The 26,537-nt window shown below is 38.6% G+C and overlaps 2 protein-coding genes across 5 annotated transcripts in view; one reads left to right on the top strand and one right to left on the bottom strand.

Annotated features, from left to right (window-relative positions):
- The window catches only part of LRRN3 (leucine rich repeat neuronal 3), a 43,125-nt gene extending 33,868 nt beyond the window's left edge, over positions 1–9,257 (bottom strand). The window contains exon 1 of the mRNA XM_082400051.1: positions 3,516–9,257. The gene's annotated coding sequence lies outside the window, so the exon portion shown is untranslated. The remainder of the gene's footprint in view (positions 1–3,515) is intronic.
- The window catches only part of IMMP2L (inner mitochondrial membrane peptidase subunit 2), a 629,217-nt gene that overhangs the window by 462,870 nt on the left and 139,810 nt on the right, over positions 1–26,537 (top strand). The gene's annotated exons all lie outside the window — the stretch shown is intronic.

The following is a 26,537-nucleotide window of genomic DNA, read 5'->3' as shown; positions in this document are numbered from 1 at the left end:
CTAAAGATAAATTAACATAGTAGCAAACAGTTATATACAAATATGACAATTATGCAAATACAGTAGATGGCCCGGCGGGCACTGCATTTCTTCACAAAATTTGAGATGAACATTTTGTCATCTCTGCTCCCCTTGACTTAATGACTTCTAAATAGCGCCAACTGAGATCTATTTCTACCCCTCCCATCAGGTTAAAGAAACATTTATATTTCTCCCTGTTACTTTTTCTATCCTCTGGCACCACCTACTTTCTTTATATGAAGTTTGATTTCCTTTTACTTTGTGGCCGAGGGAACGATTACTGTCATGTACTACTTGCTAGGTGTCCAACCAGACATCACTTCATCAGAAGAGAGCCAGGGAGACGTGCACAGGACCTGTGTTCAGTTGCTACACTGGGAAGCTTTCCTAAGTGCTGCTCTCGCAGCCAGCATAAAAGAGCTTTACCTTTGGCAGCCCTGACGAGATATACTGATCTGTTGCCTCGTGTTTACCTGCTTTATTTAGTTGCATGGGACCGAGGAGGGATACATAAGTGATTAAACCCTCAGAAGCAGGTCTCCATGGAACATTTTAAGTGGCTGCAGATGTGTCCAGTGTTTCTCCAGATTGGCTGGAGCTACATTATTTTAAATCATTCTTTGGGGGCATCCTCACTGAGGCTAGAAGTAGGGACTCATTTTTTAGCATGCTATTAGCTTCCTTTTCAACGATCTCCTTCAGATTCCCCAGCAGATATCTCATCTATGACCATCTTCAGGGGCTGCTAATTAAGTAATACTATTTAACTTACATAAGTGTTATTTTTTAACTCAGATTACAAACCTTTCTCATCAACATAATTATTTTGTAATAAATATCGCAATGTCATTTTACATAGGCATTTTGCACCAGAAAAAATTCAGAGTTGGGGGAAGAAAGTAAAACATCGAACCCATCTTGTGGCCAAAAAAAAAAAAAAAAAAAAGGAGTAGGTGTAAAAAAGATCAAAAATAATAAAATACAGTTAGTGAATTATAAGTTGATTACTGTTTTCATAGGTCCATAAATTGCTGGGCTAGAAAGCTGATACCACTGTTTTTTAAGCTATTAACAGCAGCAACAATAACCAAAGAAAAAAATTCCACCTACTAATCAGCATTCTAACTCAGCATGTTGCCTGTGAAAAGCAACACTCTGAAAACATGGTTCTTTGAAGCTTGTCTTGCCAGAAAGCTATTATTTCTGGTATAACTACATGATTGGGGGAGACTGTGGTTAAGTCTTGCAGGCATGCTCGTATGTCCATCATCTGGCATTGGTAGATGCTCATCAGATCACCAAACTCCCTGGCACACACTGAGTGACAACCCCGGGGTTCTAGAGTGATTGTATTTCTCAGACTCAAGTGGGCACACTATTGATCTCTGTAATCCACAAAATATGTATGTGAGCTTTACCAAGGTTAAAGAGTGAATCCACTGTTCTTAGGTGTCATTGACTGCAATTTTAAAATAGGTTGGGTAGGATTTAAGAATGTGTGTGTTTGGTATGGAAAGTGTCCCCAGAAAAGGTCTAGGAAAAACTGAAATCAATACTGCAATGCTACATTATACAGGAGTTTGAAATCCGGAGGTTGAATATCTGCTTCAAGCTTTTTCTCTTGGCTAGGAACTTAGGAGGTACCTCAAAAATATCAGATCTGTTCTGTGGCAGAAGGCACACTTCTAATGCATAGCAGAAAAGGAAATATACCTTTTCCTCTTTGTAATGAATCATTTTGTTTTCCTATAGATTGCGTGTGGCGTTTGAGACAGAGCGAGCAAACTTGCCAATATTTTGAGCTAATGCTTCAGCACCTTTCATTTTTCACTCTGGGCAGGAAACCTCGTCTTAAACTTATTCATTTTACAGAGGGAAAATCGAAGCCCATGGCATATTGTCAGAGCTGCTTTTTTGTCATCATTTACAAAGGTCCCTGGAATTAATTGACTTCTTACATTGCATACTGTAAAGTGACTCATTTTTTGACACATGTATGGGAAAGTGGCAGGATCTAAGTGGCTGGTTATTGTCTCTTGGTTTTGGCTCATATTATAAACTAGAAAACGAATAAAAACTCTGAAATTACGGTTGTAGAAAAAAAATAACGTGCAGTTCAAAAGAAGCAGTCTCCATTAACTATTTGGTTAGTTGACCTAAAGGAAAGGAGGAGGGAGCTGCAGAAGATGAAATGTAAATACTTGGTTTGCTTTAATATCTTTACAGGATCCGTTAAAGGGGGTAGTGAATGTTTCCATAACATCCTCAATTGACGTTGTCTGTTTGAAAGCATATTCTAAGTAGCTGGCTTCCTTTCACACGACTGGAAGTATAAATTAACCCACACTGTATACCATGAATCATCGCTGCATAGATGCTCATAGTTTACTGAGAGTAATTCTGTCTCAAAGGCATTGCTCCTGAAGCTAAAGAGGAGAAATACAGGGTATAAGCAGTATTTATAGTGCCAGGGCACACTGTTTTCTAGATAGATATTTTGAATCCTTACTTCTTTTTTTTTTTTTTTTCCACATTGTCCCCTTTTCACTAAATGAGGAAGCTTCAACTCATTCTCATAGCTTGCTTTCACGAAAATTAAAAGCACGGAAACAAGGACATATTGTTAAAAATGAATAAATTAGAGGCGAATGAAGCCTTCTAGCTCAGTAACAGCAAAGGGAATATAGCCGTTGGTTTGAACAAACAATCTTCTTAAATAGGAAATGTACTTTAAAGCCATCCTGCTGTGATCCTGTTAATTACCAAAAAAGATTAGAACTCTTCTGGTTCATGGGATCCTTTTACCTAGAGTTGCAGCTGCATAAGCAATCAGACATTTGCACTGTCCCTTCAGACCAGCGAGGGGATGTTATTAAAGGGAAGTCATTTACCCCAATCCGTAAGATGTAGCCTGGCAGAAATTCAGTAACTGTTTGTGATATGCTCATTCTGCCACTCTGCTTAGTGGTGTTGGCTCTTGACATACAGCAGCATTTGTGTTAAATCTCCAACCACTAGGTGAAAGGGAGAAAAATGCCCCATTTGGGGGGTTGGTTTCAAAACACAGAATGATGTGTGATCTGCTTTTCATTACAAGTACTGTGAAGAGAAAGCAAAATTCCCTCGCCCCCTCTCCCTCTCCTTTTCTCCTCTGGTCTTCTCTCCCACTGTCCCCTTATCTTCTCTGTCCCTCCTTTCTCTCCTCCTCCCCCCCACCCCAGCACTGCTTTTTCTCTCCCACTCACATCCTCTGATGGGCGTTCAAGCTAGTAAAATTCATGTTGGAGAATCCCACAAACACAGCTAGGCATACACAGAGCCAGAGGGCTTTTGCATTTGAATTTCCTCTCAAAAATGAAATGGAAAGAAAACTGCTCTCAGAATTCAGACAGGAAGAGAACGTCAGAGGAGAATTTAGGTGTAAAAAAAAAAAAGAGCATCAACTAAACAAGAAATAGAGCATATTTATATAGAAATGCATATTTCAAACTTACCCTGTAAAAGCGGTTTCTGTGCTACACCACCTTCTGTGTCCCTGCGTGCTGGATTCCTCAGCTCCTTAGTTGCTATAATCACATGGTTGTGTTCTTGCCCGGGTGTAAATAGGTGCATACGTGTGTGTACTAAAGTATACACAAACGTGTACTATAGATATGCACACATGCAAGCAATCTTATCTCTGTATTCTAAAATGTAAACGAAGGCGGGAGGCTGCAGCTGGGATTCCTTCTTTTCCCTGGAACTCTTTCTCTCAGTCGGCAGGCTGAAGCCCTCAATCCAGTGAAGAGAGATCCTGGGAGCTGGCTTTATTTCTCCTTGTTTCCATGGTGGTTAGTGGTGCATCGTTCGCCCGATCGGTTGTCACACTGACATGGTGCTGCCTGCTCAGCGGTCATTAATAACTGAACACCTTCCACTCCCCAGAGAGGAGCCAATCGCTTCGGACTGCCAAGATGTAGCGCTCGCAGCTGCTCCCGTCTGGTTGGCTGAAACAACCTGTCTGTTCTGTGACACGGCTACTTAGGATACAAATAAGTGAAACAGCCTTGCTTATTTTCCTAGGTATCATTCCCTTCCTTCCCTCCTTCTTTCCTCCCTTTTTTCCTCCCTTCCTTCCCTCCCTCCTTCCCTCCCTCCTTCCCCCTCCCCCCGCTTCTTCTTTCCTTTTTTTGCTTCCTTCCTTCCTTTTTTTTGAGGGGGAGGAATTTTTGACAAGTTTTCCCATTTTTGGATTCTCAGTCATTCAGAGAAACTGTGTTTTCTCTCTGGAAATAGCAGGACACATTACTAATAAGGATTTCCCAAATATTAAAAGCACCTGAGAGGGATGCAGAGCTTCCGACTCCTTCTCTGTGAAGTTCACCAAGGGCTGTATTATTTAAGAAGAGCGGCTTAAAACTGTTTGAGTGGCATTTGGTTTTCTGTAGGTCCTACTTAATTTAGCATATGTGCTTGTTGTTCAATAACACTTTTTTTGTTTGTTTTTAAAGCAATGGCATTTCTGACCTGGACTGACCAGTTTTTAAAAATTAAGCATATATTTGCTTCTCTATAATTCACAACATTGGCATATTAAGAGGGTATTTTTAAAAATATATTTTTCTGGTTAACATTCACTCACTTCTCCTTATGTGATGAAATTAATTTGCCAGCCACATATGAATGGGTACGTGTGTCAGGGTGTTAGTAGGTATCTGTGTGTGTGTGTTAGGGTGCATGCTTTACTAACTCTGGGGAAGAACTTCACCTGCAATAAAATTAAACCCTCAAGAAAATGATTTCTCTTTGTTCTTAAGACCTATTAACTCAGAATTTATACTTACCAGGAAAATATACTATATATACCACATGTAAAACACCTGCTGAATTATCAGAGATTTGAAAAGAAACACAGAAAAGCATAGAGATGTATGTTTCTGCAAGGACACCTGTGAGTAAATAGGCAGCAGTTTTAAAAAATGTATGTTTTACAACCTTAATTAGCATCCTAGAGAAACATCTTGTTGAAAAGGACGCAACATGAGAATTAATTTATCAACAGGTCAAAAACAGGTTGGATTCATGACTCCAGCCCTGGTTTTGAGAGACTACCCTCTAGTGGAGTAAAAAGAAATGGCGTTTTCATGTTACTGGATTTACTTGGGGAGGGGAAAAAAACATTCACATCTAATTACTCCTTAAGTATTTACTGAAATGATATAGACCAAGAGTTTACATTTATTATAATCATAATACCAGTTTTGTTTCTAACTACTAAATGTTTTCTCTCTGTGGTTTTCTTTAAAATGTTCCCAAATGCTTTATTTTTTTCTTTTATAAAACCTTATTCAAATGGTTTTTAACCTTTTGAATAAAAAGAAGTTCAAGGCATAAGTAGTTTCTTGTTTAACCTAGTAACACTTGTTTCAGAATGCTACCGTAAGAGTTTCTTCTTTACTAGACACTCTAGCGCTTACGCCGTAAATGTTAGGCACCTACGGTCCAGTGTCGGGGACGTTGTGATGCACTGTGTTGACATTTACTTTAATGTACTTGTGATAATAGTAACTCCCCCAATCTTACTCTCTCCAGCGCCAATTTCTTGCCTATTCCAAATAATTTCACCACTGGCAGATTTTTATCTCCACATATGGACGAATTATATTAAAATTGTGATAACTACGTGAAAAAGGAATTTTAGTTTTATACCATTGGTTCCTTAAGCATTTCATTGTGGTTGATTGGTGTGGACTGTATAATTGACAAATCCAGTTATCAAACCAATTATAATGGACTCCCATAATGAAAGGAAGTGGTGATAATCAAACAGATGTTTAGACTACTTTCTTGGTTTATAAATGAAACCAACAGTCATAACTAATATTATAAATTTCAGTCTCTTTCAGAAATCAAATAAAAATCTAAGTTTTAATTCAGTGAGAGTGGAATATTTGAAATGCTACCTTATGCTCTATCATAGGAAGTTGTTTTAACTTCCTGTGATTACCTTTTTCTGGCATATGGGAGATGAGATAGCTTTTCTTGCAATTGTCCTTTTGGTGTAGGCACATGATAAATTCAAAAGATTTCATACTCATTTTTATAAATTTAATATCATGGAACATTAGAAATGAGATTTCAATGTGAGAGAGAAAATAACTCTGGCTTTGGATAAAAAGAGTGAGGGTTTTGTTCTTTGGCTGTAGTTTCCTTTTGACACAAGAGCACCAGCAGCTGAGTAGAAGCAGTATATGTTTCAGGTGATTTTTTACTTTTGCATCAGGTCAGCCATTTGTTAGTAATGAAAGGTAGCCCTCCAAAAAGATATGTTAAAAACTTATTATCATATCTGTAAAGTACCATGTGAAGACATTAAATTGTGACAGGATGAGGATTTTGGGGCTTTTGAATTAGTACAATTGTGAATGGTCATCAAATGAGAAACAAAGTCTTAAAACTCTAATGCCCTGAGTGTTAAAAGCTCAAGAAATGTGATATGTGCACACAGCTGGTCAGAGAGAGCAAGACTAGAACCCCACAGGTCTTCCAAGATTTTTCCGCTATATCACCCTCTTATGATTGATAGGTCTCTGCTTTTTCTTCTTTTCCTCCTTCCCTTTTTTTCTTCTTTCCAAGTTTTTTTTTTTTCTTTAGAATCCATTACAAATACAGTATATTACATGGATGTGCATGTCAGCTGCCTCGTAATAAATATCTGCAGGGTTTCCTGAATGAGTACTCAGTTCTAATGAAAATGTATTGAAATGATTTTTAAACATAAATGAGTAATTACAGCCCTTAAATTATGTTGAAAGAGTTCTGCCTGGATCATCAAATAAGAAAATATAGGGGTGCAATAAATATGTATTTGTTGATTTAATGGTTGAAGTTAAGCTACTCATTTGTGAAGGTTTATTGCTGTTTCGTGGAATCCTAGGCAGTGTTTGCCTGTGTGCTTTTGTTAGAGAAGTAGTCTGGGTAGTGGGTCAGAGTGCAGGTTCTGGGGACAGACAACCTGGGTTTGAACGCTTACCTTGCCGTTTTCTACCTTTGTGACCCTCAGCAAGAACTTAACATCTCTGCATCTCAGTTTCCTCCTAGGATTGTTTTGAGGATTAAAGTAGTTAATATATTTAAAAGCTTAGAAAAGTACCTGGAACATAGTACGCTTGAATGAATGTTTGACATCACCATTATTTTCATTATTATCATTGTCATTGTCATCATATCATCATCTGGTCCAACTATCCCCTTTGTTTGGGGTGCCCTTTCTACCTTCCATTCTAAGTCCCTGCCTCTCACTTTGTCTACCTACTCTGAAATAAGTTAGTTCAGTTCACATGCTGCTTCCTCTGTGGAATCTTCTCTGATCCTCTAACAAGATATGAGCTCTCATTTGACCCACGCTAGCATTCTTTATCCCTGCTATCACTTATCACTTTTTTTAATATATTACAACTGTTTCTGTAGTTTGACCCTTTTTAATCTCTAAGATTCTGCTGGATGGGGGAGGGGGGGTCTGTATCTTAATCATCTTTAACATCTGCAGCATGTAAAAACATGGAGAAAAAAACGTTTGTTGCATACTGTTTGTTTTAAAATTATTTGATCTTCACAGCATCTTAATAAGATAGATATTTTTATCCCCATTTGACAGTGTAGAAACATTGGCTCAGAGAAGTTAAGTTACTTGCCCAGTGTCCCAAAACTATTAAATAATGGAGCTAAAATTTGAACTCAGTTTGGTCTGCCTACAGAGCCAAGGCTCTTTTTACTGCACAGGGCACTCAGTATTCATTTGGAAAATAAGCGAATGCTTGATTGATGACTGAGTCAACCAATTAAATGTAGTCAGCACCAAGGGATGCTAAAAATAAAAATACTATTTTAAAAAAGGAATAAATTTTATGCACTCGACAGTGGATCTTTTTATATAGTTAGTGTTGGTTCAGTGTTAATGACAGAATTTTTATTGCTGGCACCATTTGGGAAATAGAGCTCTGAAGAGATGCAGTGCCTGGTTGGAAAGATGAACTGACATGTTAAATACATGTGAATGGCCACTGACGAAGAGGGGCTGACACTGAGCTGAGAAGGTCTTCAGTGGCACTGTCCTTCCTCGTCTGATTCTGATAGCAGATTTGCTCTTAAGTTAGAAACAGGATGTAAAGTGAGGAACCTTGGCTGTTTGTTAGAATGTTGAACTAAAGCAAGTTGGAGTAGAGTTCTCATTTTCTTTTTCAAGGGAGTTTTGAAAAGTAGAATTGGAAAAAAAAATGAGATCCTTATTTAACCATAGGTCTTGTTTTTTAATACGGGATACGACTCTAGTTGAAGGACAAAAGTAATTTCACCCCTTGAGGAAATTCACAACCAAAAATGAGAAAGATGTCAGAAGTCAAGGAAATAAATCTCTGTCTTTCTGTCTCTTCCTCAGATTCCTCTCTTCTTCCCTCTCATCCTCCTTGTCTTTCTCTAAGTCTAAAACTGTCTCTCATCTTGGCTTCTCTCTGCTCATCCCTTTTGTCTTCCCTTTCAGAGGATTGACTTTAACTTCTTCTCTAGCCATGTAAAAAATAGTGAAATAGTAAAGTACATTTTTAGAAAATATATACAGGTAAATAGATAGGTAAGTAGCCAGATAGGTAGTTCATAGGTTGCACAGAAATAACTGGAAAGAAATCTATCAAAAAAGAAAATATTCTAAACTATTGGTAGTAGTTATCTTTGATGGGATAATGGTTGTTTTTCATTTTTGGTTTTGTTTTTGATAAAGTGCTGACCTGTATATGACATCATTTTTTAAAATTGAAGCATAGTTGAAATGCTGTGTTAGTTTCAGGTGTACAGCAAAGTGAAGTGATTCAGTTATGTGTGTGTGTATTCTTTTTCAGATTATTTTCCATTATAGATTATTACAAGATATTGACTATAGTTCCCTGTGCTATACAGTAGGACCTTGTAGTTTATTTTATATATAGTAGTGTATATCTGTTAATCCCAAATTCCTAATTTATCCCTCTTCAACCCTTTTCCCTAAGTTTGTTTTCTATGTCTGTGAGTCTATTTCTGTTTTGTAAATAAATTAATTTATATCATTCTTTTAGATTCCACATTTAAGTGATATCATATATTTGTCTTTCTCTGCTTCACTAAGTATGATGATCTCTTGGTCCATCCATGTTGCTGCAAATGGCATTATTTCATTCTTTGACGGCTGAGTAATATTCCATTGTGTGTATGTGTGTGTGTGTATATATATATATATATAGATAGATATATATCTATATATATCTATCTATATATCTATCTATATATATATATATACACACCACATCTTTATCCATTCATCTGTTGATGGACATTTAGTTTGCTTCCATGTCTTGGCTATTGTAAACAGTACTTCTATGAACATTGGGTGCATGTATCTTTTCATATTAGAGTTTTCATCTTTTTTGGCTATATGCCCAGGAGTGGGCTTGCTGGGTCACCTGGTAGTTCTATTTTTAGTTTTTTAAGGAACCTCCATATTGTTCTCGATAGCGGCTGCACCAATTTACATTCCCACCAATAGTGTAGGAGGGTTCCCTTTTCTCCACATGATAATGGGTAGTTTTTAATTTTCTTTTTATGCTTCTCAGACTTTCTGCAGTCAATATGTATTATTTTTATAATCAGAAATAATAGCTATTTTTGAAAAAAAGATATGAATTTCTTTTGGGGTAAAATTTCACTTCTATACCTGGAGCTGTTTTGTTTAGTAAAACATCTAACTTTCTTAACTTAGTATTCAATTCTATCTATGATATAATAATTTAAATCGCAACACAACAGTAATAATAGTAGACACCATTTATTGAGTTCTTGTCTTGTGCCAAGTAGTCTGTTAAGAGTTTTTCATAAACTGTATCATTCAGTCCTCCCTATTAGAATACCAGGTAACCATTAGTCTCATTTTACAGATCAGAAAACTGAGGGCCGAGTGTGCAGAAACTCAAACTTAGTCGCTTATTAGCGGAGTCAGCAGTCAAACCAAAGTCTAAGGCTAACACTTGTAACCACTGTGCTACACTGACTCTTGATTTGTTTCCCATATCTCTGTCCAGTCATTCTCTCTATTCCTATTTCATATCCCATCCCTCAGCTACATCAAATGCCTTATCATTTCCTGAACAAATCTTGTCTGTTGGATTCTTCACAGTTTATTTCTTCTTAAGTGTATCAGGTCTACAAGGCTTCTGCTCAAAAATCCCATCTTTTAAGAAGCCCCCCTCCATCTCAATGAGATAAGTATTTCCTTATTTTATCATAATTTAAATTTACCTTTTATTATTGTATTTCTCTCACTCCAATACATATTATCTTTTATGGTTTATTTGTGCCTAAATAGTAAGCAACTTGAAGGCAGAAAATATGTCCTATTTGCTTTGTATATTCAGTAGTGCATTTTACATATTAAAAGGTCAATGTTTGATTAGTTAAACCCCATAATGTGACTGAAGGAATAATTTACTACTCTCACGTGTGTGCTGGTTTTCTTCCAAGCATTTGAGTAAAATCGGAGAATTGCTTAGTTAATGAAAAACCTGCCTCTCAAGGTGGTAGATTTTGTCAGATCAGTTACCCATGAGGCTATTCATAAGAGAGCTGTTATTTATGGGAGGATAGAGTGTCTCTTGACTTGGCTTCTTCCTCTTTTGCTATTCTTTGATTAGTACATGTTAAATGCAGTTGTGTTCATATAACTACTAAGATTCATGTAAGTTCTAGGCAAAAATTAAACTCCAAGAACCAAATGGCAGGTAGGTTCATAAGAATTCTAGGCAAAAATTAAGAACCAACATAGCATGAGATAACACTTTGTGCAATATTCTTAGGCAAAGTCTGCTGGTATTTTCTTGCTTTTACATGAGTTATTTTGTAAGGTGGGCTAATGAAAGTTACCAGTTTTTTATGTCTAAGCAAGAGATCAAGGCAGTGATTTCTGAGCCAGAGAAAACAAGCTTTTTTTGTCAGTAAAATATTTAGGCATCTTGTTATATTGCACCATAGAGGTTAAAGAGTTGTTTGAATTTTCATGAATATTTTATATCACTTTTGCTTGACTTCTACTAAATGGGAGAACAAAGGTGACTGTTATCATTCTCATCTAGTTCTCTTCCTTCATTGATGGAGCATACAGGAGGCCCAGAGCCAAAGTTCTCTCTCTGATCTTTTAGTGATTGTTCGCAGAGTTATTCCTTTTAGGGTAGGGAAGGTGTTTTCAGTAATGAAAGCCATTTACTACAACTAGCAACGATGGCAGAAGAGATGGGAGATTCTTGTAGTTACTACCTATACTGATGCCACTGCTGAATTTTCATCTTTAAATCTTAAATTTTTCTTCAACTCTATCTTATAATCCTACTCTATTCTACTAGGACTATTTGGAGCGGCGGATTCTACTCCAACCTTTGGTCTTTAGAATATTTTCAGAAATGAGTTGATAAGATGAGCAGGTAAAGGTAGTTCTGAGCAGATACTGGACACTCCATACTTATTTATTTTTGACAGTTACTGCTTCATTTATTATCACTCTCTATATTTAAGTCAGGCCTGGTTCTCTTTGGATTTGGCCTGTTCATCAGCTGGTTTCTGATTCAGGAGCTGGGGAGGGCAAAAGAAGTTCTGAGTAGTATAAGAAGTAGTGAAATCTAGTCAAATGCAGGTGGATAAATGTGCAGACTTTGCCTGACAGAATTCGAGTTTTGTCTGTCAGTGGCATTTGTTGACCTCTGAGTGTGTATAGAGAATTCTTCAAGGAATTACGAGACCGTCCCTGCCAGTGTCTTCTATTTTAAAACTGTTAGTAGCTGTTCATACTAAGTGTGTGTGTTAATCAGGATACTTTTGGCTGCCAGGGAAACAAATGCTATTTTAACTAGCTTAGGTTAAAGTTAACTTAGGTTTAAACCAGCTCAAGTTACAAGGTGGGGTTATGGGCAGGGTAGTGTAGTCTTACATGCAACAATAATATGGGCGGGAGAGAAACTGGACCTCAGAGACAAATTGGCCTTGAACTCACATGATGCCAGGAGATTCTTTTTCTGTTCTCCTGTGTCTGCTTTTCTTGGAATATTGGGTTTATTCTCTTCTACTGCTGGTCAGCTTTCTTTACATGTCTGACAGCATGGCCACCAACAGCTCTCATGTTCTTCATCTCACAATTTTACCACCAGGGAGACTATCCCTTTCTCTTAGTTCCAATGTGAAAAATTTGGAGGGAATTCCTACTTGGGCCACATGCTTATTCCTGGATAAAGCACTATTCTGTCCTCCCTGCCCAAATTAAAGGGTAGGGGACAAGGAGAAGTTCCCCAGGAAAAGGAAGGTGTCCATTAGGTAAGCAATAAGGACTTAATAATATTAGATACTATTTATGGAGTGCTGTCTACCAGACGCTGAGCTAAATAAGCGCTTTGCTTACAGCATCTCTTTAATGTCTTAGAGTTAGTTTGTAAGCAGATACTGTTTCCTCCTTTTACAGATAAAGAGGAAGCAGGTTTCTTCACTCCCTACGATAACATGGCTTGTGAATGGCTCAGTCAGGGCTGGAATCCACATCAATCTGACTCCCAAGCTTGAGTTTGGAACCACTCACTGTGCTAAGTGTCACGTGGTTATCAAATGAAACTTAGAGCAGTGTCCATGGAGCACACACTTAATGCTTTTCCTCAGCACACCAGTGTTGGACAGCCAGTCGGGCTATGCTTCCTGCCATCAGAAGCCACAGTGCCCGTGGTTGAGGACCTGCTGACCACCTTGTGTCCTCCCTGGAAGTGTTAAGAGTCAGACAGGGTGGGCACTGGGGCCCCTGCCTGGCCTGAACCGTGTCCTCCCTCCTGTCCTCTGAACTGTGAATAGCCTTTAACGGAGATCAAAGTTTTTTAACCTTCGCCATCTGTTGCATTCTCAGCAAGTCACTCTCTGAGACTCACCCTTATATGAGGTAGGCCCCCCTCCGCCCGCCTCTCATTCCACATGCTTTTCTTGTCACAGATAACACGGCTCCAGCACCCTCTCCCATACCATCATCCAGCTGCTATATGCTTCATTCTACACAAATCCTCCCAATTCTTTCAACTTTTTCTGTTTTTCTTTTGTAAGGGGATTTCCCATCCTTTCAACGATATCCCAGACCTCTTCTTCTATTTCCTCCTTCAGCTGAAATCTAATCTCCTTTCGGGACTTGATTATTTTTATGGCCCTCTCTGCTTGGAGACCACTCATTTTCCCACCCCTTAGGGCTGTGTGTGTGTATGTATGTGTGCACATGCATGTGTGTGCATATTGATGGGGGATCATGTTTCTGCACCTCCTCTGGCTTCCCAGTACCAATTTCAAGCCACTAATTATTAACTCTTCTGTAAGGCACATACCATTCCTTACCTGCCCAGTTGGCTATCACTTACCTACTTCTCAGTAGAGGCCTGTCTTTTTTTTTTTTAATAAATTTATTTATTTATTTTTGGCTGCGTTGTGTCTTCATTGCTGCGTGTGGCCTTTCTCTAGTTGCAGCGAGTGGGGGCTACTCTTCGTTGTGGTGCATGGGCTTCTTATTGCAGTGGCTTCTCTTGTTGCAGAGCACGGGCTCTAGGCATGCGGGCTTCAGTAGTTGCGGTACGCGGGCTCAGTAGCTGTGGCTCGCGGGCCTAGTTGCTCCACGGCATGTGGGATCTACCCGGACCAGGGCTCGAACCCGTGTCCCCTGCATTTGCAGGCGGATTCTTAGCCACTGCACCACCAGTGAAGCCCTAGAGTCCTGTCTTGATATCTGGAAAATGATATGCTTTTCCACCCAGCCTGCTGCTAAAATACTGGGAGATTTCAACTTTTAAGCATAAAACCAGCACAAAATTATTAAGTCTCCTTAAATGAAAATAACTTTCACTTTCACTGCATTTCAAAAGCCCACTCCCAGGTATGCTACGTTGATGATGTTGGTAACTGGAATTATTCTACCTCGGAAATCTTGAACTTGAGTGTCCTGCTTTCTACCATTAACGTTCTATCTATCTGGCTCTTTTAGAACTGTGCTCCTCCTATGTCTGCTTTTTGACACCATAGAGACCTCAGATCTTCTGAGGCCATTTCTCCCTTAGTCATTCTTATCTCTCTTCCTTTCCTACCCACCAAGGTTGATCATCTAAACTACTCAGTCACCTTGGGTCTCTTGCTCTGGTCTCCCACCATACCTGCCCAGTCAGAACCTCTGAACAACACCATGATCGTTCTCTGCTCTTGTCTCCAAGAGGTAAATTGGTCGTGGAGGAAATCATAGTAAGTGCAGAGTGTCCTGTTTCAGCTGGGTCTTCAGCAGTGGCCTCCCATTCTTGTATTTGTCCTAAGTCAGCTCTTTATCCAGTTACCTTCAGAGAGGACTCAAATTTTGCAGTCTCTTCAGCATCCCTTGTCACTCTCTGAATATTCTTAGGAACATGCCACTGGCTTTAGTTTCATTGAACTCAGGCCTGGAGGAGTGAACTTCCTTTATTTCACAACCTTGCAACATACTGATGACTCTTTATCCACACTCATCATTATCTTTCTTTCGTAGTCTTAAAGGATGAGACTTTTTCTCTCTACAGCCCTCCCTTTTTTCCTTCAAATTCATCTACTTCTGTGTTCACAGGAATTCGTTTCTAGAAGCCTTTATCCCCATTCCACCCTGTAACTGACAAATTGCCATGAAGTTCATAGACATGCTTAATTCTTACTCATACTAAAATAATAACAACCTTCTCTTGACATTTAATCCTACTGTGTCATTCTATCTGTCCTCCTCATAGAAATTTCTCAAGAGAGCTATCAGCATTTGATATTACTTCATCATCACTTTCTACTTACTTTTCCAGCTCATGTTTCTCTGGCTTCTGCTCTAGCCATGCTACCGGAATTTCCCTTTGGAATCTCATCAGTGCCCTCCCAACTTGGTTCTTGTACATCAGAGCCTCCCAGGCATGCTCATGCTTGCCTACACGTTCGTTCTGCTGTCACTGTGGGCTCATCTACCTTTAAAATATTTATCCTAGCTTTCGTCTTTTGCCTCTGCTCTTCATATTCTCTCAGATAATATAATCTCTTCTACTTATATATTCATTACTCTCCAATGTATAGCACTGCGCTTGCAAATAAAATTCTTCCTCCATATCCATTTAGATATGCTCCTCAGACTGTCTGATAAATGTCTCTACTTGCATGAGCACGGGCACTTCATACTCTCCACGTCTACAACTGACGTCTTAAGCTTGTCTCTAAAGTGGTTTTTCTTCCTTTTTTTTTTTTTAACAACTTTACTTGCTTACTTACTTACTTACTTACTTACTTAATTTATTTATGGCTGCGTTGGGTCTTCGTTGCTGCGCACGGGCTTTCTCTAGTTGCGGCGAGTGGGGGCTACTCTTTGTTGCAGTGCGCAGGCATCTCATCACGGTGGCTTCTCTTGTTGTGGAGCATGGGCTCTAGGCGCGCAGGCTTCAGTAATTGTGGCGCACGGGCTCAGTAGTTGTGGCTCACAGGCTCTAGAGCGCAGGCTCAGTAGTTGTGGCGCACGGGCTTAGTTGCTCCGTGGCATGTGGGATCTTCCCGGACCAGGGCTCGAACCCACGTCCCCTGCATTGGCAGGTGGATTCCTAACCACTGCGCCACCAGGGAAGTCCCCCCCTTTTTTAAAAAATTTATTTTAGGGGTAGTAGCAGTACCCAGTTACCTGGAGGAGTCCAGCATCTTTGAGCCTCCTTCTGTCTTATACCCTTCATTCAACCGTTTGCTAAATTCTGCTGATTTTCCTCTCAAATTTTCTTAAATCACATTCTCTATCAGCTAGGCCTTCCGTCCTCTCTCTCCCTGGTCACTGCAGTCATTCCAAACTTGCCTGCTTCCAGTCTCATTCCCTCTAGTCCATCCTGCAAAAAAACTCCAATTTGTTTCTCATCACAAACAGAATATTATTCCAAGCTCCTTAGCGTTGAGGTCCTTCTATAACCTGCCTCTTGGATCCAGATACTCCTTACTGGTCACATTGTACTCCAGTCATGTACAGCATTTGTTGTTCTTAAAGGACCGTGCTGGCTTTTCTCTCCTCTGTGTCTTTGCTGATTCCATCCAGGACACTTGGAGCGCTTGCCACCTGTAACACACAGTCAGGCACACAACTTCCTTTAGCAAGACTTCCTCCCACTGTTCACCTTTAACGCTGACTTTAAATATTCCTTCTTGTGACAGATCTGTCCCCTGCCAAAAGAGGCTGGGTTTAGTGCTCTGCCACTGGGCCCATAGTACAAAATAATTGATCAGAATGTATTATTGAATAAATGGATGAGTGAAATTTGAGTAGAGGTTCAATGGATAAGAAAGTAAAGTTGCAAAGTGTTTAAGCACAGCAGCGTTAAGTCTTTAAATCTATAATTGTGGATGTGTAGCCATGTATAAATGAGAGCAGAGTTATTCTTTGGTTCTTGTGTGAGATAGTTAAGCCATAATCCACTGCTAATGGGTCAGAGTTATCTACTCTTGAGTACATAGAGAACCGATGTGCGAATATGAACCAAGAGGAGGAATCCATCACAATTTCTTGGGGGGGAAGAAAAAGAAGAGCTCACACCTATCAATGATAGGGATGCAATATTCTCTTTGATAGCAAATTTAATATTGTTGTTATGTGTGTTGTTATATCTATTATTATTTAATTTATTTATTTTTGGCTGCATTGGGTCTTTGTTGCTGTGTGCACAGGCTTTCTCTAGTTGCAGTGAGCGGGGGCTACTCTTCGTTGAGGTGCACGGGCTTCTCATTGCGGTGGCTTCTCTTGTTGTGGAGCACGGGCTCTAGGCACACGGGCTTCAGTAGCTGTGGCACGTGGGCTCAGTAGTTGTGGCACGCAGGCTCTAGAACACAGGCTCAGTAGTTGTGGCACACAGGTTTAGTTGCTCTGTGGCATGTGGGATCTTCCCGGACCAAGGCTCGAACCCGTGTCCCCTGCCTTGGCAGGCAGATTCTTTACCACTGCACCACCAGGGAAGCCTGTTGTTATATCTATTATTGTTGTTGGTTAAGGAAATACAAATGATTTTCCTTTAGCTATCCACAAAACACAAGGGAATAGATCAGAATTTGAAATACGTCACTCTACACATGTGGAAATTATGTGTGCTGAGATAATAAAAGTACCTAGAATAATAATAAATAATATTCATTGAGAGTTAACTATGTGCGAGACACTGAAGTGTGGTTAACTCTGCATATGTTCAGTTTTATTCTTACAGTGCTGTGAGACGTTCAGGCACCTGCCCCTTTTCACAGAAGACGAAACTGAGAGGTTCATAGAGGTTGGTAAACTTGCAGTCATAGAGGCAGTGAGGAACTAGGGCTGGAATATAGGTCGAACTCTGAAGCCAACACTCTTAAAACTATTTTCTTGCCTCTAGGTATCTTCTGAGGCTCTCATTCTCTTCTTCTTTGCACGCTCTACAGAACAGCTTTTGCTTCTTGTATTTGCTTATTTGTAACCAGATTGACACAGCACATTCATAGCAGAATGCTAACAGTAATTTAGCTGTATCTCACTTCAGAATCTTTGACTGCATTCCTATCTTCCTAACTGGATGATTTCATCATATTGTGGCTATACCTATAAACAAGTATCCTCAAAGGCAAGCATTATATCAACTCAGATAATTTTTTAAAAGTTTTCATGTTGGCTTTTATTACTCTAGGATAGTATCTGTATTTGGCTGCCTTTTAGAGTCAATATTTAAGATTAATGACAGTTGTATTAGAGAAGCCAGCTCTTTTTCTAATTGTTGTGTTGGCCTGAAAATAGATAAGTAAATGGATAAATAGAAACACCTCCATAAAACTTCAACATTGCTATACATAAAACTAATTTACTATTTTATTTTTAAAAATATATTTGAGACTATCAAAAGGCAAAATTTACACCTTTTCCTAACAACTGAATTTCAAATCTTTATCAAAGATGACTGCTATGCAGAAAACTGGAAAATCAGAAGCAGCAGACTTTAGGCATAGACAGAAAAAGAATAAGGCAAGCTTAGGCTTTAAGGTAAGAAAATGTTTTAAAATACATTCAAATGAAAGAACAAAATGTGTGTCTTTTGTGAAATCCCTTATCTTTCTTTCCATTCCGTAGACATGATGCAAAAAATGAGTAAATTAACCCACAATAGTAAGAGTACTTCTTAACATCCTTAACCTTCTATAAAGGGTACGTTTTATTAGAAATGCAATGAATAGTCAGTGTTTTAGCCATTTTAGACTTTGGGGGTGCTCCCCAGCTGTATAATGCTCACTGAGAGCCTATGTGTGGACTGCAGGGCTGGGAGAAGCCTGGACGGAGGGGCTGTGCTGAGCGCTTTCACATAGTTCCCATTACTAAGGAAACCACTCGTTTTGTCTGAACATGCTCTGAATAGATGTCTCATTTGAAGTCTAGTGCTCAAACCATGAGGACTGCATTATGGAGCTGAGAAAGAAATGAGGGGAACAAAAACTGTTTGAAAATGCCACCAAGCATTCACAAAGCGTCGTACTGTAATAACATTCCACGAGACAGAAGGTGCATTTATTTTTGCCGCATTCCAAGTTATTTTGGTGTTATAAAAGCAAATTCCTTTGCCTGCCCACGTAATCAAAATAAGCGAAGCAGATGTTCTTCTGACCTAGTCTTAATTCTTGCTCTTGTTAGGGTCTCACTCAGACGTGTGACATACAGCATAGGAAGGACAAAATATGGATTCTTATATTAATCTAGATTTGCTCCATGGTGCTTTGTAACTAAATGTATAGTGCTATCTCTGTGCCAGTAAACAAACGCATGTTCAAAGTCAGACCTCAGAATCTGCAGCCTCCAAATTGTCACTGTTAAATTCAGAATGGCTACTGCAAACTGGCGCTTGGTGTTCTTTAATGAGCCTCCAGTTCAGATCCCGAGTGACAAAACACTGCTTCTAGAAGGCTCCTGCTCCCTTCTCTAGCTTCTGGCAACCCATAGCAAAGAAAGTAGCTCCTGCTGAACAATCGGATGATCTTTCTTTCTTCCTCACCCTGGAAAGTAGGGTTTATGGGACTTCGATTACAATATAATCTTTCTCATCCCATTCCCCATTCTTTGATAAGGGCTATTGACATTTTCTTAAATGTACGTAAAGCGCTGTACAGACACCCTAAGCAGAGGTTGCCACCTCTAAACCCATAAAGAAAGTCAGGAGCCACCACTGCAAGGAAGGAAGGCATTGTTATCTTCATTTTGAGCTACTTTAATCCTTTCAGCAAACAAGAAGTATATCAATACATCAACTAATCCACAAATGCAGAAATTAATACATATTTATAGATGCCTTGCCATTTTACTGTTTTGCTGATGCTCGTAGCAGTAAGATAACTTGTCTGAACAAGAGTCAGTGGCTGAATGAGGTATTGGACTTGTAGCCTCGCACTTTAGTTCTGCATTGTGGACAGAGGGTACGGAGGACTCTCCTTGGAATACCAGTGTTACAAAGAGGTGCTATCGAGTCTAAGACCTAGAAGCAAGCATAGAAAGCGAGTACAGGTTTATTTCCTTAATAACCATGGGAAGCCAACAGCATTGTCAGGTCATGTTTTTATAGAACTTTTCCTTTTTCACCAGTCATGCATGTTTAATAAACATGTATTTCAAGTAGATGTCTTTTACAGATTTCCTGCCTGACCAAGTTTAAGAAATACCAACAGAATTGTTTTCTAGAATTCAATTGCATACCAACACCACTTAAATGGCCCTAGATTTGAAAGAAAGCTTATTCTTATGAAAGTACGTAAGTACTTACCCTATTAGTAATCTCCTCACTAGTTCTGATTACGAGCCTTCAATTCATTTTGAAACGAGCAGCCTGAAGCTGCCAGCAGTTTCTAGTCTGAGGTGCCTATGGAGTATTTACTCAGAGTGTATGTTTAGCACTTTAGCTATTGTGGCTGCTGACAAGAGAATTCTAATATTCAGACTTACTATGAAGTTTGTTTTCAAAATGAATATACATTCGGTTCCTTATAGTTTATCCCCTCAAGGTTTGGCAGAGATCAGGATGTATGCATCTTCCTGTTCTTAGTACTCAGCATGAGGCCTGGCATAAAGCAAGCGTTCAGCAGAGGAGCTTGAACTGAATTATTTGATACGAGAAAAATACAGCAAACTCAGCATTTTTAATGACTCTTAGCCTGGCCTAATTGAGTGTGAAATGATGGAAACATCAAATGTTTAACCTGATTTAACATTTAGCTAATAAAGTCTAATTTTTCCATGGCCCTTCAATCACCTATAGCCCTTTTTGAAATATTTTTTGTGTGTATATAAAAGTGATAAAATTTCACTGAAGGTATTGCATCAGATCTGTCATACAGCCTTTGCTTTGTTTCAGGCCTACATGGTTATATTTGCATTTCATTCTCTTAATGGGAGAGTTCTCAAAATGTCTCCAGTTACCGCAAATCATCAGATATTCATTATAATTCTGTTTCTGCCTGCAGCCATGTATTTGCAGTCTGTTGTAACAATCATACATTTCCATTAACACCAAGAATCATTTTATTTGGAGAAGAAAATCCTGTTTAGAAGACTTAAATTTGTTAGTAGACCAAAGAGATTTTAATTTGAACAGGAATGGAGAATTTACAGTTATTATTAAAATTAATAGTACATATCTATGATTTGGTAAAGTTAGAAGCTCATTTAGTAATTTTTTAGAAAAGTTATAGTCTTTACTATGCATCTTCAAACATGCATACATTTTGAATCATGAAGTATCTCATATATGATTTAGGACATTGTGTTAACACCCAAGTCAAAACTTAACTTCCCAGGACAGATAACATTGTGAGGGTGATTAAAATATAGTGAATTTAAATATAAGTAAACACCCATCCATACAGTATTGTATTTAGAAAGAGTGAGTTTAGAAAAAATTAATGCCGTTTTTAACTCAATGAGACTTGTATTGATTCTTTATTCCTTTTACATTGTTTAACTAAATATATGTCTGTTTAAGATTGTTTATTAACAAAATAGCTCAGGTGTATTTTAGAAAATTTGGAAAATTTAGAAAGGATCAAGAAGGGAGAAAAAACCTTTGCCATCAAAGGAGGTGTATACTTTGGTATGCTTTTTTGTTATTACATATCAGAAAATATTCCATTTTAAAAAGTTATATCATAAAAATAAGAGAATCTTTATTATTTCAAGTGCATATATTAATACCATATAGATGACCCATTCCCCAAATACTGGATATTTGTTAAATTTTTTTTCATTGTTCTATGTTATAAATAATGCTATGGTAAACATCATAGGATAGGATTACCATAAGAGACTTTTTGACCGAAGGATTTGGGCATTTTAAGACTCCTGATATGTATTAGAGCTAACTTTCCTGAAACCACACACAGCAATATGTATATCTCCTTCCTACCATGCCCATGCCAGCATTCATTTATTCATTCATTCATTCATCCATTCATTCATTTATTTAAGAAATATATTTGAATACTAAGGTATTGTTCTAGGTGCTGGGAATATAAAGGTGAAAAACAAAGTCACTGATTTTAGAAATTTTACTTGTTGGGGAGATTTAGGAGATGGATTATAAATAGGCAGTGATAAACATGCAAGTATGTAATAAGTTGATTCCAGAGATTGGTATGAATTTTTTTAAAAGTTAAAACAATAATAGCATGGTGAATAACAAAGAGGGATGTCTAACATGCAACATTAAAGTGGTTCCTCCTGAGAAGGTGACATTTGAGTTCGGACATCAATGTTGAAAGGAGAGTCAGTTAGGCCGTGGTGTTCCAGGCAGAAGAACAGAGCATGCAAAGGTCCTAAGACAAGAATGAGGTTAACATGTCCTAGGGATAGAAAAAGGCCAGTGCGCTTAAGTGTAATAAACAAAGAGGAAATGCTAGGACATGAGACCCAAATGGTGCCCTGAGCTGAGATCATCTATGATCTTACAAACCATGTGAAGGAGTTGGATTTTCATTGTAATGTGTGGCCATTAAATGGTTTTATTCAGGGAGAGATATTATTGGATATATCATTTTTATTCACAGTTTCAAAAATCACAAGGGTGCTGCATTCACAATTAGTGAGAGGAAGATAGGAGTTAAGGGGAGAAACAGAAGCTAATGGCTAGACTTCCATGGGAGCTGAATAGATGGTGATAGATGGTAGGATTCTAGAGATATTTTAAATTTAGACATAAAAGGACTGCTAACTGATTGTATGTAAAGGATATAGAAAAAGATGATTTAAGCATGACTCTTACATTGTGGTACAACTATCTTGGTGGATGGATGGTGATGATATTAAGGGAGATGTGGGATTCTGCAGGGAGAATGAGTTGCCCCACCCCCAGAGTTCTGTTTGTCCTATATAATGGAGGCATAATGTTGCAAAATGCTTAAAATGCTTTCATATTTTGCTCAACTGTATAAAGCAAAAACCAAAAAAATGTTACCCTCATCAGTTCTACTCATTCACTTCCCTGAAGGGAGATTAAATTTTTTCACAGAATGAATTCCAAGAAGTAGTCAGTACAATATTCAGCTCTGTTTATATATATATATATATATATATATATATATATATATATATATATATGTATAATTATGCAATGATCAGAAGAAACAATTAGTACAAAGGCCCTAAGGTGTGGATTTCTAGACCAAATATGGCAAGCTAGGCTTCCATCTTGAGATAAGATTTCCCTGATTCCATCTGAGCTCAAGTGTCTCAGCTCACATAATTTTTCCCAAGTTGGGAAGAGACTATCTGCTGTTTGGTAAATCAGAAGGAAGAAAAATAAGATGTCATGGAAGGAAAATAAAAGCTTTTTATTTGGTCTAATCTGAGGATTTACAAGAAGAAAAGAGGGGAGAGAGATGAGAATAAGGTGGTTGGACAGGTGTCTTCCAAAGTGCCCTCTTGGAGATGGGTGAATGAATTAAGCAAATAAAATCATTGCTTATGTCTCTGGTAACATATCACCTATTTGCTCTCCCATCTCTCTTACACCATGCCACAACAATTTCACCACACCACACAGTCGGCCAAAAGAATTAGCTTTCCTGAGCCACAGGAGCTGGGTTGAGCGACAGTGGTCCAATGGCTAGAGTCCCTACAGCAGAGGCTGGGCTGGTGCCTGAGCTACGCACTGAATGAAGGACAAGTCAGTCATTCCAGAGTTTGCCACTAGTGGGAACTGGGGTGAGGATGATCGGGCTACTCAGAACTGCCAGGCTCTGAGCAAACAGACGGAAACAAACCAAAAAAACCAAACACAAAAATGCCAAACCAAACCAACCAACCAAAGTCCCACAAAAATTGTAGCAATCATAGATTGCAGCTGAGAACATCAGCAGGGTAAGCGGCATCCAGGGGCATCCAGAGTGGATGCCAGCTCTGCTGTGCTTCTCAGACTTGTGAATCACTTAAGGATCTGGTTAAAATGCAGATCCTGATCCAGTAGGGCTGGAGTGTAGACTGGGGCTGTGCATCTCCAACATGCTCCCAGGTGATATCAATGCCGATGGTCACAGACCGCATTTTGAGTAGCAAGGAGCTAGTACATAAAAGGATCATCATGAAAGCCAGTGGACCCCTCCCACCAATGTCATGAGGGCAGATATTTGAAGAACCAAGTGTTCTTTTTTCCCCTTGAGAGAAATTAAATATTATCTGAAGGATCTCTCCAACTATCAGACTAGGCCAAGTTTAAACTAGGTAAGATGTTTTGTTCATGTGATTTTCTTATAGCTAGCAGGTAGAAGGCTGGGGAGAACAATTTCACTGGCTGTAAATAAAAGCAAAGCATTCATTTTTTTTCTCTGTGCGTTCCAGAACAGTCAGCTAAGCTTGGGTTGCCTTTTAGCTAGATAATGGCCACATCACATTTTGGATGTATGAGCATAGCGCCCAGAGGAGAAGTCAGAGTTGAAAATACAAATTTGGAAGTCATCCACTTGTCCTTAGATGAAACTTCCTGGGGAAGGAGTGTACAGAGACAAAGAGGTCCGGAGATCTGACCTGAGGCCGTCTATCATTTAATGTGAACCGAAAGTGGAAAAGCTGCCAAGGGAGGAGGAGGAGGAGCAACCAGCAAGAAGGCAGCCAGAAGACCTCAGTGTTAGGGAAACCCAAAGAAGGATGGAGTGGCTAGCTGTTTTAATGCTCATGCGATTTTGAGTATTAGGAAAACAAAATATTGACTATCAGATTTGGATACTACTAATAGAGATTTATGATGTATATCAAAAAAACTTTTAAGAGTTTGGAAGCAAGCTATTTAAAAATATAACTGCTAGAATCTTCTGCTCCCATTAGAATCAAAATTCTTGAGAACATTGCCTTAGAGCCATTGTCTTTACTTCTTGACTTCTCCTGATCTTTCCATTCCACTCTAATTGGCCTTTGATTTTTGTCTTTCCATTGAATAGTTCTTATCAGTCACCTGTATGTTGCCCCAGAATTCCCCCAGATTTCTTTTTTCTTACGGATTCCATACAAATAGGTTTTCTTGAGATTTTCAGCATTTCTGTTTCTTGGTTGTAGCAAAAAGTACTACAAAACTACCCTTATTGCTGAAATTTGATATGTGATTACAGTCTTGGTCAGAATCAGAAGTGGAAGGAAAAACAAACATTCAAATATTTCTGGAAGTAAAAAAACATTGTATTTTAAGAAAAAGTGGGACTCTGTTACCCTCTTGCTTTGTAATCAAGCCTCATTAGCAAGAATATTAGAATGCTGGTTTCCAGCAGTGCCTGTATGGATGAAATCTCCATGAGCCAACTTCCCTTTCCAGAGTGTGATAAATACTGTTCAGAGAATTCTAGATAGCTGGCAGAGGAACAAGCATTTAGGCAGAACTATGTTCAAAAATGAGAGAACTAAAGATATGCTTCATGGGTCCATGTATTTCACATAGGACCAGGATTAACTGGGTTTTGCTCTGAACCTTAAGAAATAAAGCTCTTTCAGCTTTGTTAGAAATAAACCTTGCTTTGAAAGATTATTGTACGTGTAGTGTTTATGAAAAGCAAATTAGTATTCTCTAATTTTTCTCAGACATTTAAAGCGGAAATCAGTTAAAAGAAAGACCCTGAACCGTTTGATGAGGCATCGTGGTAGGTGGAGAGATTACAGGTCAGGGAATGAATAGACCAGGTTTCTTACTCTCACTCTGACCTAAACTTAATGTCTTAGTTTGGGTAAGTCATTTAAACTTTCTGGACCCTGTGCTTTATCTAAAAAATGAAGGGATTAAACCTGGTTTTCTCTGAGGTCCCTTTCAGCTCTGATGTTTTGTGAGACTATAGTTCAATAGTCAAAATCACGAAGAAGCCAAAGGTTAATAATTAAAGGAGGTTGGTGTACAGACCATTGGAAATAAGTATTATCTTCCTGAGAGGCAAGTTCTGCTACATAATTGGTGGCACAACTAAGGAAGCATTTAAGGAAGACCTCTATTTCAGCAAGCGACAGTTAACAGAAGATACCTCTTAAGGGAATGGTGGAATCCCACACATTTGAGCCTCCTAAAAGTGGACCCAAAATAGCAGTAAAAGTGATGCCATGGGGAATAATCTCGCACCGGCAAGCAGATAGACTTGATAAGCAAATGGGATTTCTCATTTCCGTTTGCCATGCTTCTAAGAGGAAAATGGCAATTAAGAGATAGTATGGCTATGAACATAGTCTGTGATCTGTGTAAGCATATAGGCTTGAATGAAATTAAACTTATTTCAGAAACACAATTTTTTAAAATTTAGTTCTTAAGTAAAAAAATTTCCAAACTTACAGAAAAGCCGCAAGGATAGTACAGTGAATTCCCAAATACCCACAACAATTGATAGCATTTTGGCTTGCTCCCTCTCTCTGTATATGTATGTATACACACACACACACATATATTGTTGTCATTTTTATTACTATCATTATTGCTGACCAACATGAAAGTAAATTGTAGATATGATGACCCTTTAGCGCTAAGTCCTTTCTAAGAAGCGTTTCTCTTATATAATCATAGTACAACTATCAGATTCAGGATTTTTGACAACAGCACAATGCTATTATCTAATGTATTGTCCATATTCAAGTTTTATCAGTTGCTCTAATAGTGTTCGTGTTAGCCATTTCTCTGTCCTAACTAAGAATCCAATTGAGCATCACACATTGCCTTTAGTTGTCAGGTCTCTTTCCACTGTTTTTCATGACACTGACATGTTTTGAATTTTGTATCATTTCCCTTATTTTTGGTTTTTCTAATGTTTCCTCATGATTGGATTGAGGTTTTACACTTTGAAAGTAATACAACTTTAGTACCTCATATATCAGGAGGCACACAATGTCAGTTTGCCTCAGTTTTAGTGATGTCAAGATTGATCCCGGGGCTTCCCTGGTGGCGCAGTGGTTGAGAATCTGCCTGCCAATGCAGGGGACACGGGTT

This window comes from Balaenoptera borealis, assembly GCF_965194805.1.
Source record: "Balaenoptera borealis genome assembly, chromosome: 7".
Classification (NCBI taxonomy): Eukaryota; Metazoa; Chordata; class Mammalia; order Artiodactyla; family Balaenopteridae; genus Balaenoptera; species Balaenoptera borealis.
Note: the sequence above shows the minus strand (reverse complement) of the source record. Positions and strands in the feature narration are given on the sequence as shown.